General features: G+C 36.1%; 1 pseudogene; it reads right to left on the bottom strand.

Moving 5' to 3' along the window:
- Window positions 1-16325: 16325 nt before the first annotated feature.
- LOC107841401 lies at window positions 16326-19659 on the bottom strand (annotated as a pseudogene).
- Window positions 19660-20330: the final 671 nt, after the last annotated feature.

The following is a 20330-nucleotide window of genomic DNA, read 5'->3' on the forward strand; positions in this document are numbered from 1 at the left end:
GCCTACGTAGTATAAACTGGACAAGTGGAGGGGCATTAAAAGTACCCGCTGTATCTGTATATGCACCCTCTATTTGTGATTCTACCGCAGTAGCTGTAGCACTAGCAGGGGATCAGTCTGATCATCCTGAGGGAATAATCCTACCATAATATCTGTTATATGTCTCATCAATTAGGCCAAAGGGTTGGCCGCATCTCTAATCATGCCAATGTCAAATATTCTCCTAGCCTCAATTATCTCATATATCCTAGTGAGTTCCAACACTACAACAGCTAGATAAATCTATGTAATCATACAGGGGTAGGACAATAATGCCTTTTGATGCCTAACTTCCATATCGCTCAACTCTCGTAATAGGAACTCACTGATGTCAAACTCATAATGAACTATGAAATCGGCTCTCAAAGCATCCCAAAAAGGGCTCAAAACATCAGTACCTATCGTTGGATACAGCCAGTGTTAGGCTAGTGTCCACCAAGCCTTACCCTTAAAGTTGAGGGTGCTTTTCTTTATCTACTGTAAGAACACCCTGAGTCTACCTACAAACCATACCATGCTAACACTATTTGAAGTAATATGCTCTGCAATCCACCTAAAAATGACTATTTTATCTTCAAAACCAAATGTCTTCTTGGTTATCTTCCACATCTCTTCCATCTTGTATTCCATCTCTGTTGTGTTGGCCGAAGTCTAATTTTTTGGCCTATACAAAAATCTTCAAATAGTTTGAGGAGAAATATTTACTCAAACTCTATAAATCATAAGGGAGGTAATAGGCTCACCTCCTTTCCATAACTAGCCCTGTGATATTGCCTTTGGATCTCACCTTTGTATGCTGCATAAAACTCATGAATAAGGACATCACTGTATCTCCTGGGCGCTCTTATCATCTACTTAAATTGTATTTTCTGAAACATTCTTTGAGACCTTGTAATTCTAACATTCCTGTAGTAGTCAGCCATTGCTCTGGGTATAGTACTACTCTCTTTATCTTTCTACTTGGAAGCCTGAACATCCCACTGTTGAATTTATCCTGTATTCTAGGGTATCACCATTATATAATAATGGGCACTAGGGCAGTGGTAAGAGTAAGTGGTGGGTCCTATCTGGCTATTAGAGGTACTTAATTCACATCCTTTGCAGTTTTAGCATACTAAAAATTTACCTCTTCTGAACTAGATTCAATCTCATCATCAATATCATCATCATCATCATTATTACATTTTGTATTATCATCATTGAAAGGTGTTTGAGGTGTGTGGGGAGGAGATACAGTAAGATTTTTCCTCGTTGGGCACTTTGGGGGTGATTTTGAGTTTTGGGGAACTACCTTGTTCCCTTAGATTTCACATTTGCCTTTTATTTTTGTGTGGATATCTTAGTGGAGGTTCTATCATACATTTCCCCCTACACTTGCAGATAAAGTCTTATACTCGAAATCTCTGGATTCCGCACTAGCAGCTGGTGCTTGCTTAGTGTCCTTCTTCGTAATTTTATTTGGATGAGAAAGCATCCTTGGGAGACACGATTCCTATAAATACACCATTATTAGTAACTAATTAAAGAAAATGAAAGAAAAATTTTAAAATAAGGATCAATGTGCTTCTTCTAATTGGGTACGAGTGGTGGGTATAGGTCATACCAACAGGGTATGACTCATATAGCTGAGTCAAATTTTGTTCAGTACATGACCTTTTTTCACTGGTTCGCTTAAGACTCCTCCTAACAAGTCGTACCGAAAGGATACAACTGATTACCAATAATCGTAATTGATCAAAAACATTTATTCTAACCTAAATCATCTCAGGTCTATATGACTAAGTGTGTATGAGTTGTATGTTCTGGGTACGACTCGTAAGGGTGAGTCATATCCATTATAGAACCTTAAATCCATTAAACTTCTATGTTGTCAGTTGATACAAAAGCCTTTATGACTCCCATATCAGAGGGTACTAGTTGTAAGAGTTCTCGTATCCACTGCAACATAGAAGTCCAACTTTAAATTTTGACTCCGTAGTAATTTCCTAAAATATCAACAACAAATTTCAGCTATATCCATTATCTTAGTCCACATAAACATACAAAATTCATTTCTCAAATCCTAATAGTACCCCAATTTTGAATTTTCAACAAGAATATCAAAGCTAGGGTACCAACAATTCAATAATTGTATAAATCCTACTCAACTTAAGTTCATAATATTGAATACTACTTTATTTTAACTTGCAAAGTATAGAAAATGAGTTTAGGGACTTACTTGATGCTAGAAGAACTTTTGTTCTCAATTTCAAATCTTATTGCTTCCCAAATTTAATTTTAAATCATAAAAATTTTAAGATTTGAAGTTTCTGGTAGCTAAATCGAGTTGAATGCATTTTGATATTGTGGATTAATTCTTAAAATTCTGGGTGAAAAAGAAAGTAGGTATGAGTAGTTCAATAGGGTGCTTGATCGGTTTCCCCTTTCTTCATTTAATTGAAGAGTTGCGTTGGGTCAACCTGAGATTTAACCTAGTAAGCATTAGTATGAGTTGTGTATATTACTCGTACCCAATCTTACAGGTTATTTCTTTAACTCGTATATCCCTGGAACTTACCTATGTTTCTAGAGTGGGTACAAGTTAAGGTGACAAATCATACCATGAGGGTACGACTCATTAATGTTCTATCAACCATCACTAGCCTCATGGTAGTTAGTTTGAGATCTCCCAACCCCAACTGCTTAAATATGGAAAATGGCATGAGGTTGATGCTAGTCCCCAAATCACATAATGATTGAGTGAAATTGAAAGACCTAATAGTGCCAGGTATTCTAGAAGCGCCAAGATCTTCCTTCTTCTCTACCAAAGATCTAGTAACTACAACACTACATTGATGAATATTGTCGACTGGCTTATAAATGACTCACCTCTTCTTGGTAATCAAATCCTTCATGAATTTTGCATTTCCTGTCATCTCCTCCAATGCCTCTACAAGCAGTATGTTGATAGTAAACTCTTTTAACATAGAAAAAAACTTCTGATACTTAACTTCATCTTAGTTTTTTTTACCTTTGAGGAAATAGAATAGGAGTTCTTAGAATAAGCTTCAGCATTGGCTCTGTAGCCTTCTCTTCTCCTTTATTCTGATTACTATTTCTTTCTACATCAACTGACTCGTCATCATGTTTTTGCTCATCAACAGTGGGTACAGGTGCATTTGTAGTGACTTTACAACTCTGAGTGGTAATGGCATCGCATTGAATATCATTTATAGGGTTTACCACTGTATTCCTTTGAAATATTCTGGGTTTGACCCTTAGAAAATTTTCTAGAAATCTATTCTCCAAACCCAATATGACTCTTGAGAATGAGTTGTATGTTGGGTATAAGTGGTATGGTCCTATTGTATGCTGACCATTGTTAGTTTATGGGATAGTTTTGGTCATTGGAATGGTTATGACTTAGGGTTATGAGTCGTAGGAATTGGTATGAGTCATATCAAGGACTCGTATGGTGGGTAATATTTGATCCTCCTGGTATTTTATTCTACTAGGGATACAGGTTATGGGTATGAATCATATGTTGTGGTTATGACTAGGTTAGATGAGCCATTTACTGGACAATGTTTGATCCAAGGTTTGAGGCTTGGATACGAGTTATGGATACCAATCGTATAGGAGGATACAACTCGTATAGGTTAGTCAAATCCCTGTGATAGGTTTTTAAGAGATTTAAGTGGGGGTATTCTGGCCATTTCCCTACTTACCCTAACTTGGACCCAGGACTTCTAATATACTTAGGAGGTTATTTACCCTATTATTCTATCCATTAACACTTAGAAACTATTCAAAAATATCTCATAATTATCTTAAGAGCTTTTTGGGCAAGAAGGCTAGGGTTTAATTTGATTGAATTCTTTGGGGCTTCTCTTGGTGATTTTTTTCCATCAATTCTTCGGTATAAGGCATGATTCTCTTTCCTCGCTGTAATTTTAACTAAAGGCATGGTTTATATGATCGATTTCATTATTTTAGTATTTAATGATTATAGTTTTCAACTATTATTTACGGTTTTTTATATTAAATGCTTGGTTATGGTTTCCTATGATTTTACTTATGCTTTTATATGCATCAATGGTGGTTTTGGACAATTGGATTGAATGGTAATGGTTTATTGGTCTTTGGATTTGTTTTACGTTATTTTATGCCCCCAAGGTGTTTGATAAAATACTTATAAAGATATGTTCATTGCATTGACAACTTTTAATGGAACTCTTACATGTTTTAAACTGTATAAAAGGATTTATGCACGGTTTAAATGGTTTGAAAAGTCTAAAGGCTAAATGTTTATGCTTGTGAATAAAATGGAAGTTTCCTAAGTGGTTTAATATGGAAGGGTACTTGAAAATCCCCCTTAACCTGAATGGTTTGGCTATGGATATTTCTTGCAAGTAAAGGGTTGTATGATGATACCATTAATATTGGCCTTGGTTAATAAATGGTAAATAGATTGTATAGACATGGTCTTAATTAGGCATTAATAGTGGGGTGTATAGCTAATCCATAGAAAGTGGAGCTCCGGGGGGAACCAAAATCGAAAACTCATATTTCCCGATATCAGTGGTTTTGATGACCATGTGCATGTGTCATATTTTATATTTGGGGATGTACTAGCCATCCCATGAGATATTCCCTAGTCATATGACTACATGCACTAGGGCCCTTTTAGTAGGGGGAGCTAAACCTATATTGACCATGGGTGGTTAGGAAGTCAAAGATACATAACCTAAGTAAAGGCCTTAAATGAATGCTAAAATCGGTCCCCTTTCCGAAAACTTATATATGTATGGTTGTATGAATTATGGATAGTTTCATTTGGTTTTATAACTCGCATTATTTTATTCTTATCTTGAGATTCATGCTAGAGGCCATTTGCTAACTCCATCTACTAGTAGTTGTATACCCACGCTATGTAGGAATAGACAATTCTACTCATCTTGTTTAGCATGTGGATTCGGTATCAGTATTTGTACTGAAGTGGTGAGCTCTCATCCCTTTTAGAAGGTATTATTTGATATTATAGATTTCTTTAGACACTTCATTTTGTTTTGGATATTGGTTTTAGCCATGGTTGGGGGCATGTCCTAACCATATTAGTTTACACTTTAGGATAGATGATTTATGGTACTTCAGGGGGTTGGTATGGGAGGGATCGATAGAGGTTTCAACCATAAAATTGGTATTGATATTGAGGCTGGCATCATCAGACATGATTTCTCACTATTCTTTTGTATTACATTTTGCGATTGATTTTCATATTATGTTTTGGTATTCACTTCGGTTTATGATCTATGGTTTGGTTTTGTATGGTTGGGTGGTTAGTGTGGTAAGGTTGGACTTGGTTGGGTCGATCGTGGTTATAACCCTATCCCAAAGTCTTAATAAGAACCATGATGCTATCTTGTTATATGTCTGAAATTCAGCCCATCTAAAGCGGGATATTGGTTAATGGGTTGGGTAACAGAGGGTGGTCCAAAGTCTTGGTTGGACTTAGGATGCTCATTACAATAAGGCCCGAGGTCGGGTAGTGTCAAGTTGGTGTTAGAGCTAGGTTCATGGTCAACTGCAAAGTCCATTAATCCGTGTCGAGTAAAGTCTCTTTTAGGGGTATGAAATGCACCACACTCATAAGAGAGAGGCTGCAAGACCTTTAGGAATGTTTCAATTTCTTGGTATTGTATCTTCAATCTTGAGTTCTCAATCCTGGAATATCCTCTAATCCTTATTTGTTAGTCTTTCAGATTATGCATCCAATATCTGGAACACAAGGAAATTCTTTCATCCCATCGGGGATTAGGTACATCCTACGTCTGGAGTATATTATCTCTCTTATGCTCCTATTCTTAATGATACTGGAGCTCCTCCTATTCCAGCTAGTTCTCTCAGGTCCCTTAGGGAAACGTGAAGAACATAGAATTTTATCAGTTTATACGTGTTTTTTCCTAATTGGTTGCTGCTTAGGCTAAGCGAGGTGCGACTGGTGCTTTTTCTACTGAGGCCATAAGAGTTGCTCAATTTTTGAAGATGGGTCCTCCAACTTTTACTGGAGTAAAGTTTGAGGAGGATCCACAAGTTTTCTTAGATGAGATAGAAAAGATTTTTTAGGTGATGCAGGCTACTAATGTAGAGGGGGTTAACTTTATAACTTATCATGTCAAGGATGTTGCTTATCAATGGTATAAGGAGTTGGACAGGGATAGGGGTGATATAGAAGAGAAAGGGTTGTGGGAGGCCTTTTCTAATTCCTTCTTGGATTGGTTCTTTCCTAAAGATTTGAGGGAAGCAAAGATGGAGTAGTTTACGAATCTCAGGAAGGGGAAGATGTACGTTAAGTAATATTCTTTGAAGTTCCATCAGCTATCAATGTATGCTCCTAATTTGATGGCTGATTTTAGGTCGAGAATGTGGAAATTCACTTTTGGGTTGAATAGATATTTGATTTTGGAGAGCAAGACTACCTTTTCTGATTAAAGATATGGACATCTTAAGGTTGACTGTTCATAGACTGTAGGTTGAGGATGAGGAAAAAAAGCAGTCAGAGTTTGAGGATAGGCAGGGAAAGAAGAGCAACTTTTTTTATCAGGAAGGATGTTCAGTATTAGGATGGTAGGGATGATGGAAAGTGGTAGAAAAAGATATAGGGGATTTCTATCTCCTTTTATGCTATTTCTCCTTACCAATCAGGAGGTAGGCATCATCAAGGTGGTGACAATTCTCGGGCATAGGTTTGCCAATCTTAGGAGAGCACAGGTCAGTCAGTTTCTTTGTGTCCTCCTTGTAGATTTTCTGGTCGTCCTCATCAAGGATATTGCGAGAAAGAAAGGGACAAATGCTTCAAGTGTGATCAGGAAGAACATCATCTCAGAGATTGTTAGATTAATAAAGTTTCTATGGAAGCGAATAAGATTCCTGTGGCTTCATCTTTTGTTCCTATACCTGGGGAGGCAACATCTACTTCTATTACAACACTTAGTTCTAGTGTTCATCGAAATAGGTTGTATGATTTGGTATCCCAACAGGAATCGGAGGCATCACCTGATGTTGTTATTAGGATGTTACAACTTTTCTCTCATGAAGTATATTATTTTCTTGATCCAAGGTCCACTATTTCTTATGTGACTCCATATGTGGCAGTGTCTTTTGGTTTTAATCCAAAAGTTATCTCGGATCCTTTTTTTGTTTCTACTCAGGTAGGTGACTCGATTATTGGCAAGAGAGTCTATAGGAGGGTGTGGTATCTGTTGGTAAAAAGCAAACCTTGGTAGATCTATTTGAGTTGGATATGGTAGATTTTAATGTAATTCTAGGTATGGGTTAGTTCCATTCTTATTATGCATCTATGGATTGTTGGACACGTAGGGTTATCTTTAAGTTTCCTGGTGAATCGATTATAGAATAGAAAGGTAGTTCCTTAGCTCCTAGGGGGAGTTTTATTTCTTATCTTAGAGCTCGGAGGTTAATCTCTAAGGGTTATCTTTATCAGTTGGTCCGAGTTAAAAATTCTAACTTGTAAGGTCCTTCTTTGTCTTCAATCCCCGTGGTTAATGAGTTTTCATAGGTGTTTTTGGATGATCTTCCTAGTGTTCCTCCAAATAGAGAAATAAAGTTTGGTATTGATTTTCTTCTGGATACTCGTCTAATTTCTATTCCTCTATATAGAATAGCTCCATTCTAGTTAAGGAAACTCAAGGAGCAACTTAAATATCTTCTAGGTAAAGGGTTTATTCATCCTAGTGTTTCCCCATGGGGTGCATTGGTGTTGTTTGTGCGCAAGAAGGATGGTTCCCTTTAGATATACATTGACTACAGACAGATGAACAAAGTGATGGTCAAGAACAAGTATTCTCTTTCTCGGATAGATGATTTGTTCCACCAGTTATAGGGTGCCAAGTTCTTCTCTAAGATAGATCATGGTTTTAGTATTTCATGATTATGGTTTTCAACTATTATTTGGGGGTTTTGATATTAAATGCTTGGTTATGGTTTCCTATGGTCTTACTTATACTTTTATATGCATCAATGGTGGTTTTGGACAATTGAATTGCATGGTAATGGTTTAATGGTCTTTGGATTTGGTTTCGGTTATATTACGCCCCCAAGGTGTTTGATAAAATGCTTATAAAGATATGTTCATTGCATTGACTACTTTAATGTAACTCTTGCATGTTTTAAACTTGATAAAAGTATTTAAGTATTGTTTAAATAGTTTGAAAAGGCTAAAGGCTAAATGGTTAAGCATATGCAGAACATAAAAGTCTCCCAAGTAGTTTAATATGGTATATGGAAGGGCATTTGAAAGTTCCCTTAACATGAATGGTTTGGCTATGGATATTACTTGCAATTAAGGGGCGGTATGATGATATCACTAATATTTCCCTTGGTAAATAAATGATAAATGGATTGTCTAGACATGGTTTTAATTAAGCATTATTGGCGGGGTGTGTAGCTAATCCGAGGAAGGTGGCGGTCCCGGGGAAGGACAAAAATTGGAAACTCATATTTACCGATATAAGGGGTCTTGATGACCATGTGCATGTGTTACATTTTATATCAGGGGATGTACTATTCTTCCCATGGGATATTCCCTGGTCGTACAGCTATACGCACTGGGCCCTTTTAGCAGGGGATCTGAACCCATATGGCCTATGGGTGATTAGGACGGCAAAGCTACACATCCCAGGTAAAAGTTATAAATTCATGCTAAACCCGGTTACCTTTCCCGTCACTCATATGTATGGTTGTATGTATTATGGATAGTTTCAGTTTGTATTATAACAGGTATTATTTTTGCCTTATCTTGAGATTCATGCTAGTGATCATTCGTTAACCCTATCTACTGGAGGCTGTATACCCATGCTATACAGGAACCAACCATTCTACTCCTTCTTTTTAGTACATGGATTCGATATCAGCCTTTGGACTGAAGTGGTGAGATCCCAACCCTTTCGGAAGGCATTCTTTCATGTTATGTTTTTTTTTTGACACTTTACTTTTATTTTAGATATTGTTTTTTGCCAAGGTTTGGGGCATGTCCCAACCAGTTTTGTTTACTCTTTTGGATAGAGGCTTTGTGGTACATCTGGGGGTTGGTATGAGCAGGATCAATCGAGGTGCTAGCCTTAGCATTGGTATTGATATTGAGGCTGGCATCATCGGACATGATTTTTCACTATTCCATCATATTAAATTTTAGGATTAATTTTGATATAATGTTTTGGTATTTCCTTTGGTTTATGATCTATGGTTTGGTTTGGTATGGTTGGCCAGTTGGTGTAGGATAGTTGGACTCGATTGGGCCGGTCACGGTCGTGACCTTATCTCAGAGTGTCAATAAGAACAATAAAGATATCTTGTTATGTATTTGAAATTCATTCCATCTAAGGATTTATATAGGTGGATGGGTTGGGTAACAGGGGACAGTCTTTAGTCTTTGTTGGACTTGGAATTCCTATTACGAAAAGGCCCGGGGTCGTGTCGTGTCATGCTTGAAAGAGTGCCAGTCTATCTTTTATTTACTGTGGCTAACATCTTACCAAATTGTTTCTCAAACTTCTTGATTTCTATAGCATATGACTCAACTTTCTGGTTCAATCATGACAGATCAGCTTTGATATCCTTCAGGAAGTTCTCTTAACTTTCTTGTACTTTTACCAGCTTAAACAAAAGGGCCTTCATTCTGGACTTTGTACCTCGACTACCTAGTTAAATATACTTGTCACTCTTCTTTTTATAGTCGTCTTTATGCTGCCAATCACCATCTCTTTCTCTACTCCTATCTCTATATCTATCATTATAGTATTTCTAACCTTAATTCCCTTCTCCTTAGGCTCAGAAATCCACCAATCTACAATTAAGATACTTTTCCTCTTTTTCAGATTCTATCTCGAATGGTTTGGAAGTAGACCCCTGTGCCGCAACTGCATTCACGTTCTCAGCACTCATTGAAACAAATTATTTTGTAAGCAGCCCAATATCTGTACAAAGCTATGCAACCCCTTATACTACCATATTAGTCGCTGCTCCATTAGTGTTTGTTGCTCTATTAGCATATGTACCACCACCATATTCTGAATCTCTATTATGTCATCCCCTATTGGTCACAACAATGTCATCTAGCATTTTTCTATGCAACATCCCAACAAAGATGCATAAATTGTCCACCTAAAATCATATCTATAATAGCTATCAAACTGTCAGCCAGTGATCTATAGAAGATTTATGACATGTTAGAGCCTCTAATTTTGTGATTTGGTACCATTCTCAGCTCCTTCTTGAATTGAAACCATGCCTTATACATAGACTCTACAAGTAACTATCTGAATTTATAAATTTCATCCTTTAACTATAACATCCGTGCAGGAGGATAAAATTTTCTCAGAAACTATTTTTTCAACACGTACCAAGTAGTGATAGATTCTCTTAGGAGTACCCCTAACCATAGTGATGCTTCTCCTGTCAAAGTAAATGAGAACAACCTTAATCTCAATGATTCCTAATCAACCCCTAGAATAGTATAAGTTGTGCATTTCTCGAGAAAATTTGCAAGGTGCATGTTTGCATCATCTTTTATTGCACCCAAAAATACACCCTTTAGATTCAATAATTGGATCATATCACTAAGGATATCAAACTTCACATAAGGGGCTAAGGCGGGAGGAACAATGGCTCTAGATTCCGTAGGCTCAACATAACCTAGATCTTCATCCTCCTCCTCATATGGGCCTAAGTGTTGATATGCCAGAATAAATGGAGCTCTACCTCTCTAAATTTGATGATCAACAACCTGTCAAGGCCTGACTAGTCAACCTTGCTGAGCTATCTCCACCTCTGCAGAAAGTCTGGCCTTTTAGGCTTCTCTATGTTCTCGCTCCAACGGTTGTTGTGTCTGTAAGTCTGCAATATTTTGTGGATCTATTAGAACCGTAGGATTTCCACATTTGAATCCATAGGGGAGGTATTTCAAACCCCTTCACAAACTTGTCCTAATATCCTTCTCGATATTTGAAGGATTCACTCTAGTTTTGGATTAAAAGGGAGCAATGGATTACCTCTACTCCCAGTACTTAGCATACACAGGCATATGCCAAATCAAAAACAAACATTAAAAAAAAACTGCTAACTTCACAAATTCAATTCACTACTCAAACCGTCTTCCCCAGCAACAGTGCCAAAAGTTTAATGTCACCAAAATACACTTTACTTAGAAGTATAATGCGGTTTATTGCAAATATAATAACCTAACTAGGTTGCGATCGATCCCACAGGGAAAACATAAACAGTTTCTTGACTTAATGTAATCCTCGAGTAATATATGAAAGTAAATGGGGGACTATAGTATATATCACAAGTAGTAACTAAACTCTTGAGTGCTTTTGAGCTGTAGAAAATAAGAGACAAACACTAGGTTTGTGTTCCTCCTGGCTTCTCAAATCTATTAATTTCTCATGATTAACCCAACTGTTTTGTTATTCTGCATGCAAATTATACAAGATAGGCATTATTAGCCACCTGGTGAGCGTGAAGATAAATTTCAGCCTTTACCAGGTAAGTCTCAGGGCGTCACCTTATTGCTCTTTGCTATGACCTCAGTTCCCTATCACGGGGTAGGATCAAGTGATTAGTTGAGATAGCGGCATCTAAAAAGGTGGAGGTGAATCTCAAATCGCTGGCCTTATCTTCTTTTCCCAATAATAAGCTCCCTTGTGAGGATGAATGCGAATACAGGCTATCTCTAGTTACTTCAGATACTTGATATTAATTATCACGAAGAAGATTAAGATACATGTAGAAACTCTAGAACAGATGAGTTTCACACTTTCTCTACATAGCTAATCTGCTGGGGTTCCCAAAATATATTAGCCGTTCATGTTTGTTCAAGAACCATGATTCATAATGAAGAACACATAAAATCAATTGCACAAGAATAAGATGATTACCCTCTGAAGTCTTTTATTAAATAAACCCTAAAATTTGAAGAACAATTGTAAAAGTATTGCAATAATATGTAAAAGAGCGTAACCTAATAAAAGATAAACCATAGGGTATTTATAGTATCTTAAGAAAACATTACATTCCTACTAAAAATGGGGAAGGTAAAGTTAAGTCGAAAGTCGTTATGACCTCGGTCTTCACTCATATTGGCATCATACCAGTCGTACCTTGACTTCTTAAATCCAGTCCAGTGTTTTAGTGTCACAGGGCTTTAACTTTCTGTTCAACATACAACTTCATTATTCGAGTCAGACTAGAGTGTACGACTCGTGCTTTCATTTGTATCCATCTGGGATTTTGTCCTTCAAAGTCTTGAACACTAGTTTGTATACAAATTCCCTTTATGAGTAGTACTCATACTTCTGACTTGTATACTTCTGACACTTCAATATTTGAATAGTAGCTTAGGTTCAATTATTCTTATGACTTCTCTGTACGACTCGTATCCTGTCTTACGACTTAGATACTTAAGTTGTATCTTCCCCATACTTGTATCTACAGACTAAACTTTGGTTTTGTTGTGAGTATGGTTCAGTAGACAAGTCATATTGAGTAGGTACAATTCAAGAGCTGACTCATAGACAACACAAAGTTGGTCCTTTTCAAGTTTTTTTCTTTCCTTTTTGCCCAACCACTATTGTGGACCTACTTTACTTGCAATTCACACCAACGTTCATCATATCCAAAAAAATATCCTAATTTTATGCGTCAATTAGCAGTTTTAAGCATCAAAAGTGTTGTTTTTCTATTCCACCTCAACATATGATTTAAAGTATTGCTCATTAAATTATTATGATGGTTTTGAAACATGGGTTGGCGTTTTTGAATGTTTATAGATTGGACAATGTTCATATGGTTTATATATAATTTTCATGCTTTAAATATGGTTTTAAACTTGTGGATGCATGGGGATGGTGAATGAAATAGGGAATTGTGATTTTCCTAAACTTTTGACTTTTGAAGTTGTTATGTCCCCAACTCCAAACCATGTTATTGGTTTTAGTCATGAGAACTGTGGGAATTTTTGAAATTAAATTAGTTTTGAATTATTTTATCATATATAAAGGTAATGAAATACAATGGTATGGTTTAGTAAAAGAGGAAGTCTGTGTTCCCCAATATGTATTAATGAACAAATGGAGTTGTTCTCCCCGAGTTAATGGAAATTATTTTGACATGATGTGTTACAATGCAAGTGTAGTTGGTATGATGATGCCAATATTGTATGCCTTAATGTGGAATATGGTTAAATGAATGGGAATGTGTGATACTTGTTTTTAATTGGTCTATAATAAGTGTTATGTAGCTGAGTCATTAAAGTAGAGGTTTGAATGACTGATATTGGAAACCGCATTTGCCGATGTGGTGATCACAGTGACAAGGGAGTTGCAAGTCCCCCATATTATTATTTCATGATTTTTTAGGTTTGAGTCCCTCATAAATCATTATATAATTAGGTGCTTAAGTCACCTTGGTATATATTGGAGGGATTGAGTCCCCCATATGCATATATATGAGATTATTCTCCGGTTCGTATGGATACACACTCTGGGGCCTATCCAAGGGGTCAGAGTTAGGGACTATATAGCCCATGGGTACTATTATATGAATGTTGAGCTGCACAATCTATGTTAATGTTTTGAAAAGCATGTCCAACCTCATTCCCTATCTCAGGATGTGATACATATATATATGTTTATATATTTGATTATGTGTATTGGTTTTTGAAATGATTTTAAATTATTAATCCTGCCATTATGTTATCCTTATCCTTGAGTTATATACTAGCATTCACCCCACTAACTGTCTTTGGATGTTGTAACCCCACGTGATACAGGAACTGGTCATACCTCAGCTCCTATTGGAAGGTATGACTGGTAAAGATTATTGTATCCCTCTGATGGAATTTTAGTGCAGCTTAAGTGAGGGTAATTTGGACATTTCCCCACTTAACCTAATAAGTCCTCATGACGTTTAACTCACTTGGGATGTTATTTTTCTTATTATTCTATTCTTCAACACTTAGAAAAATACTCCCTAATCCTCTCTAAAGTTCTTGGGCAAAGGGAGATAGGGTTTCATCTTAAGCATTAAGTTTGGAATTGTGTGGTGGTTTCTCTCCATCATCTTCTTGGTTTAAGGCATGTTCTCTTCCCTCATTGTTAGTTCCACTAAATCCAGGGTTTTATACAATGTTTTCATGGTTTGATTATTGTATGCTTTTTGGTTTTAAAATATAATATGGGGGTTTTGGTTATAAATGCTAGGTTATGGTTTTCCTATGTTTTGATTACAATTTTATAAGCTTTAATGGTGGTTTTAGATAATTTGTTGCGTTGGAATGGTTACTTTGTAATTGGTTTTGGTTTTGGTTTTGGAAATACTATGTCCCTAATATGTTTGATAAAATGCCTATGAGAATGTTTTTACTACATTGTTGGATTTTAATTGAACTTATGCATGGTTTAAACTTGGTAATATAATCCCTAAATGGTTAATTGGCTTGGAATGGTAAAAATGAAATGGTTTTGGGTTTAACATTATTCTTGTGGTGTATAATGGAATCCCATATGTAATCAAAATAATAGAACATTTGTGGGGTACATTGGACTCCCCCAAGTTAATTAGATAAGGTGATCGATGGGTACATGGGAATCCCTTTATCTCAAAAAGGTTTGTCTAAGGACACTACCTACAAGTTATAGTGGGTATGAAGATACCACTATGTATATCCTCAATTAATAACAATAATTTGGTTTGTTGGAAATGGTTTTAATTAGGCAATAATGGCGGGGTGTGATAGCTAACTGTGAAGGTGAGAATTCAATGAACTAACAATGGAAACTCATGTTTTCAGACATAAGGGTTAGGTCATGGTGACCCTTTTATGATACTATAAGGTACATGGGAATCCTCTAAGTATATTGTACATCTGTATCATGGAGAATGAAGGATACTTAGGAATCCCCTACTCTTATGGTATCTCTGGTTTGTGTAGATACGCGCATCTAGGCCTATTCAGGTGGTTACACTGGACCTATATAGCTCGTGGGCTGTTAACAATGTTTAAGCTACACATACCCAGGTTAATGGCTTTAAATGCATGCTAAAACTGGTTCTCTTTCCCAGCACGATTATATATATATATATGTAGGGTTTGTATGAATATGGATAGTTTACTTTGTTTTGTTAAAAGACATTATTTTATCCTTATCCTGAGTTCATGATAGTGTTCACCGGCTAAACCCTCTTCAGGCAGCTGTATCCCCACACGATGTAGGAACCAACCATTCTACTCCTCCTAGATAGTAATCAGATTTTGGGATCGGCTTTTGGATTTAAGTGGCGAGCTTCCATCTTTCTAGAAGGCTCCATTTCATGGATGTTATTTCATACTTTGGTTTATTTATGGATATTGGTTTTGGCTATTATTGGAGAAATGTCCCAATTGGATTTTGGTGTTGTTTTAGTTAAAGGCTTTTGTGGAACTACTATGGGTTGGCATGGGTGGGATCAGTATTAGTGTTAGCCTTAGTATTGGCATTGGTATTAGGCTTGATATCGGTTGACTGTATTGTTGGTTGTTTCATTATCTTTTATTTTTGGATTATATATAATTATCATGGAACTTATATTGTTATAGTTTGGATTATGGTTTGGTCGGTATTGGTTATCAGTTAGGGCATCGGATGGTTGGACTCATATGGGTGGTCATATAGACCTATCCCAAAGTCTTAGATTATGTAATAATGCTATGTTGTTATGTATTAGGAATTCATCAAACCCAGGGTATGCGTTGGACAGTTGAGTTGGGTATTGGGGTGGTCCCCGATCATTGTTGGACTTGAGATGCCTATAACAAGGCCTCCGATCGGTTCATGTCAACACTACCAGAAATTACCCCTATGGCAATGGTTTAAAATTCATTGCAATAGGTATAAAAACAATTTCTATAGAGCTACCGCAATGATTTTTAATGTGTTTCATATATGAGCGTTGGGATAGCCCTATTGCAACGACTTTTGCAACGGTTACAAAAACTGTTGCAATAGGTCTATCTATTGCAACGTTTTTTTAACTCCTATTGAAACGGTTTGAATTATCTATCGGAACGGTTCGAAACCATTGCAATAGTGTATTGCAACGGCTAGGGTGTATTGTAACGGTTAGGAGTTGTTGCAATATACTTTATTGCAACGATAAAGAACCATTTCAATAGGTTGAATTGCAACGGTTAAGAACCGTTGCAATAGACTCTATTACAACGATAAAAAAAACGTTGCAATAACCCTTTGGCAACAATTATTGATCATTTGCAATAGTTTTTCACTACCTATGACAACGATTTTTGACACCTATTACAATAATTTTTGAATCTTTTGCTATCTATTTCAACGTTTTGTCACCTATTATTGTAGTTAGTTCAAATACCAATTATAATATAGAGAGAGAGAAAATTATATTAATACACATCATAGCAAAATCTTTCATTAATAATTATTCAAATTAAAATATCCAACAAACTAGTAATCTAAATCCAAAAGTAAAATGTGTCAAATGATCATTAGTTTTCCCATAAAGTATCAAGTTCGAGTGGCGATAAGTTTCACAAAATTCAATATAAAAAAGATCAATACTACAACATCTATCAACAAATCGAAATTTTTTCAAGGTCAATTTCTTCATCACTTTCTTCCTCTCCTCCTCCATTTTGAACATCTACAGAAAGAGAAAAATAATTTCAATTAGCACTTAAATGACACATATTTAAGTCACTAAAGAAATGAATAATACTGGAATTAAAAAATGGATAAACGAAGGAGATACAAGCATGCCAGCTGAAATTGAAGGAATGGTCAGAGATGCAGTGCAGTTGATACGAGAGTTTAGTGCAAGCAAAACATTTGAAGATTCTGTATTTGCACAGACTTTTTCTGTAGCTATTCATGGGGTCTCCATGTTTTCTGTCAAAAGTGTCCATGTGGTTTTTACTTTGAGCAAAGTGAGAAGAAAGGCACCAACATTTCCCAGAAAAATCCCACTAGTGTTCTGTTTTTTATATGAAGAATCTCATTGTCTATATCCTGAATAAGCCACTTGCCTAGAAAGAAAATGCTAACAAGTTGATAAATCTATACTTTTCATGTGTTTACTTCATATATATTGTTGTCATACGTTATCAAACTAGTAACTGTCACATCAGCTACAAATATTTTTTAAAGAGGTTACTAAAAGACTTGGAATTTTATACAATTCACCTGATAGATTAAACTTCTAATGGTGTATCCAAATGAATTGACATTTTATTTCGTGTCTTACCTTCAACTCTACAAAAAAAGAAGAAGAAGAAGAAGAAGAAGAAAGGGCGAGAAGACGAAGAAAAGAAGACAGACCTTGATTGTTATTAAATGCTGTAAGCTTGACGAACCCCCACTCGTAATCCCTGTAAAGTCTCCAACTGGTATTAATTGGAGTGAATTCTGATAAATGGCTCCCTCCGCCACCCACAACAACATGGATTGTTCCATTGACAATACCAGAATAGTGTGATCTTTCTGAGTTCACACATTGGTTCTGCATCATAGAAAAGTGAGAACAATGAGAATGGACATATGTTGTAGTAATGGATAATGGATCACATGCAACTAGCTGCTCTTCAATTTCTTTTTATGTTTTTGCCTTTACTTATGCCACAACTATGGGTGTTATTTCTAGTACTGAGTTCTCTACAGTTCAGAAATATGGTTGGACTTCAGAAAGGAATTTGTATGATTCAACGATGAAAAGAATACGTAGAAATCCTTACCTAGTAAATGGGACAAGTTCTTTCATAGTTATGGACATGACCATAAAATGCGATATCCACTTTATAATTCTGCCAAAGCCTCTGCAAGATTTCCCTTCCCATGGGCTCCTCAAATGAGCCTTCTAAGCCATACCATTTGTCTAAAGAGTAACCAAGAACTTGATGAGCAGCAAATATCAGCGAAGGTTACTTCTGTCTGTCTACTGATGCAAGACAATGATCAATAAATCTGTATTGCTCAGATCCCTCTCTCCAATCTTCTCACTGTTTGCTATGCAAAAGTGAAACACGCCATAATCTGTCGAATATGTACACAAGGTCATATCAAAATGTAAGAAGCTAACTGAAGAGGGTGTTCTATATATTTGCTGAAGCACATTCCTAATATATAAGATTCAGTTGCATTGAACAGAGTAAAAATAAACTTTCGTTGGAATGTAATTTACTTATTTCTTGCTTCCACCATCCCAAAATAATTTCTTCATTTGTTTTTCAATAATCAAACTTCAACATATTCATCTATAACTTCTAAAGTGTTTCAAACTTGTGAAAAGTGAAACACGACCAACCAAAAAAAAACAATTTATTTCATTCACTATTGACCGGAAAACTAAAACCAAGCAAGACCTTCTTGTTCAAGGAACAACTAGAAAATGTGCACATGTACAACTACAAAAGCCATGATTACAACTTAATCACAATATTTTTAAGGATGCGAACTTTGCAATCATATAGGGTACGGTTGATACAATGGGTTCCACTTGTGCAGTAAATTGGTCCGATTGGGATATGTATCCATTGGCATAGGTAATGTCTTCTATATGGAAAACTATGTCAATGTTTTTAAGGTCATTGATGAGTTGGTCTATTGTATTCAGTGAGCCCGGCTGATAATTACTATACTCATTCGAACCATCACGCTCTGCCTGGAAATCACTATACAACTTAGTCTGTTCACATTTCCTTTATAACAAATACATGTAGAATTCAACTGCAATATGATTAGAACTTGAACATAACAAATGAAAACCTAAAGAAGAAATTTGGGGTGGGGACAAAAAAGGGAAAAAGAGAGAACAAGATGAAGCATAGAGATCAGTTGATTTACTATCATTTGACAACCTGCCTGTAAACAGTGCAAAGGAGAAATCTATGTGCTGATTGATTAATTGGAACTTCAGAGAAGTTTTTCCTATTTTCACATAATCCGAATTGGAGAAATTTGCAAAGTTGTACTGCCACAAATATATTATTTTGGTTAGTAATGCAAACCCTTCTCCTAAATGTTCCAGTTATTATAATTATGCTTGAACTGTACTCACCTTTATCAGTGCTGTACAAATATATAGAGCCTGTTCTTTACGATCATTTTCCAAATGACATGTGGATCCGCTGAGATGCAAAAGGACTACATTAATTCAATATCGAGAAATACATGCCTACAAAAGAAAGCAAAGAGAAGATTATTTTCACAACTGATTATATTTAGCATAAGACAAAAGGTTTATAGGCGAGGATAAAACCTAACTTTGGGGCCCATTAAGATGCTGGTACACGTTTATACCCCAATTGCAGCTCACATTTTCGCAAGATATAGATAAAATATCAAAATACAAACGACCTAAAATATAACCTAGGTCATTATAAGGAGCATTAGATTTTCAGTTTAAGGTCCTGAATCTAAAGTACATGTTTGTGATATTGATACATGAAACATCATATAGAAATACCCCACGTGCAGCTCTCACGTCAACAAGGCACAACAACAACATACCTAGTGTAGTCCCACAAAGAGGGGACTCACTTCCACAAGGTACATACATGATATTAGAATATGTTATCCATGAACGAGCTAAAATATAACCTAGGTCAGTAGAAGGAGCATTGTATATATTTCTACAACATGATTGAAGGGTTGCTCCTGAATTTTGTATCTCATCTGACAAGAAGATGCCATCAAGCTACCATACCTAATTTGCTTGGATCACTATTAAACTTAACAAAATCACCACCACATATGGAAAATCCATCATTAATTCCTGCACTATTTTCGAAGGGATCGATCAGATCTAGACCATATAGAAGCAAGACCAAACCGTAAAAATCATAGAGTGAATTGCAGGACAAAAACTCTAATAGAGGATTGACTAATGTTATTAAGACTTTAAAACTCTTGACTACCAAATCAGAATTGAAATATCCTTTTTGTGTAGGATTACTTAAGGAGCCCTAACAATTAAAAAAAGAACCCTAACAATGGCAAACTATTAGGTATAAATTTATGGGAATTTAATTCTACCCAATAGACAATACAGAATAGTACCATTTACTATTAGGATTAAGCTAGTAGATTTGGCTGCTTAACTAATTTTTATCTGTTTGCTATGGTAAATTAAAGCAGTGGTCGGAATGACGGTCAGAGCGACGATCGGAACCGGTGCTCATAGTCCAAACTGACAATGATCGAGTAAAGAAGTAAACTGAGTGTGATAGA

Source organism: Capsicum annuum, unplaced genomic scaffold (assembly GCF_002878395.1).
Source record: "Capsicum annuum cultivar UCD-10X-F1 unplaced genomic scaffold, UCD10Xv1.1 ctg79956, whole genome shotgun sequence".
NCBI lineage: Eukaryota > Viridiplantae > Streptophyta > Magnoliopsida > Solanales > Solanaceae > Capsicum > Capsicum annuum.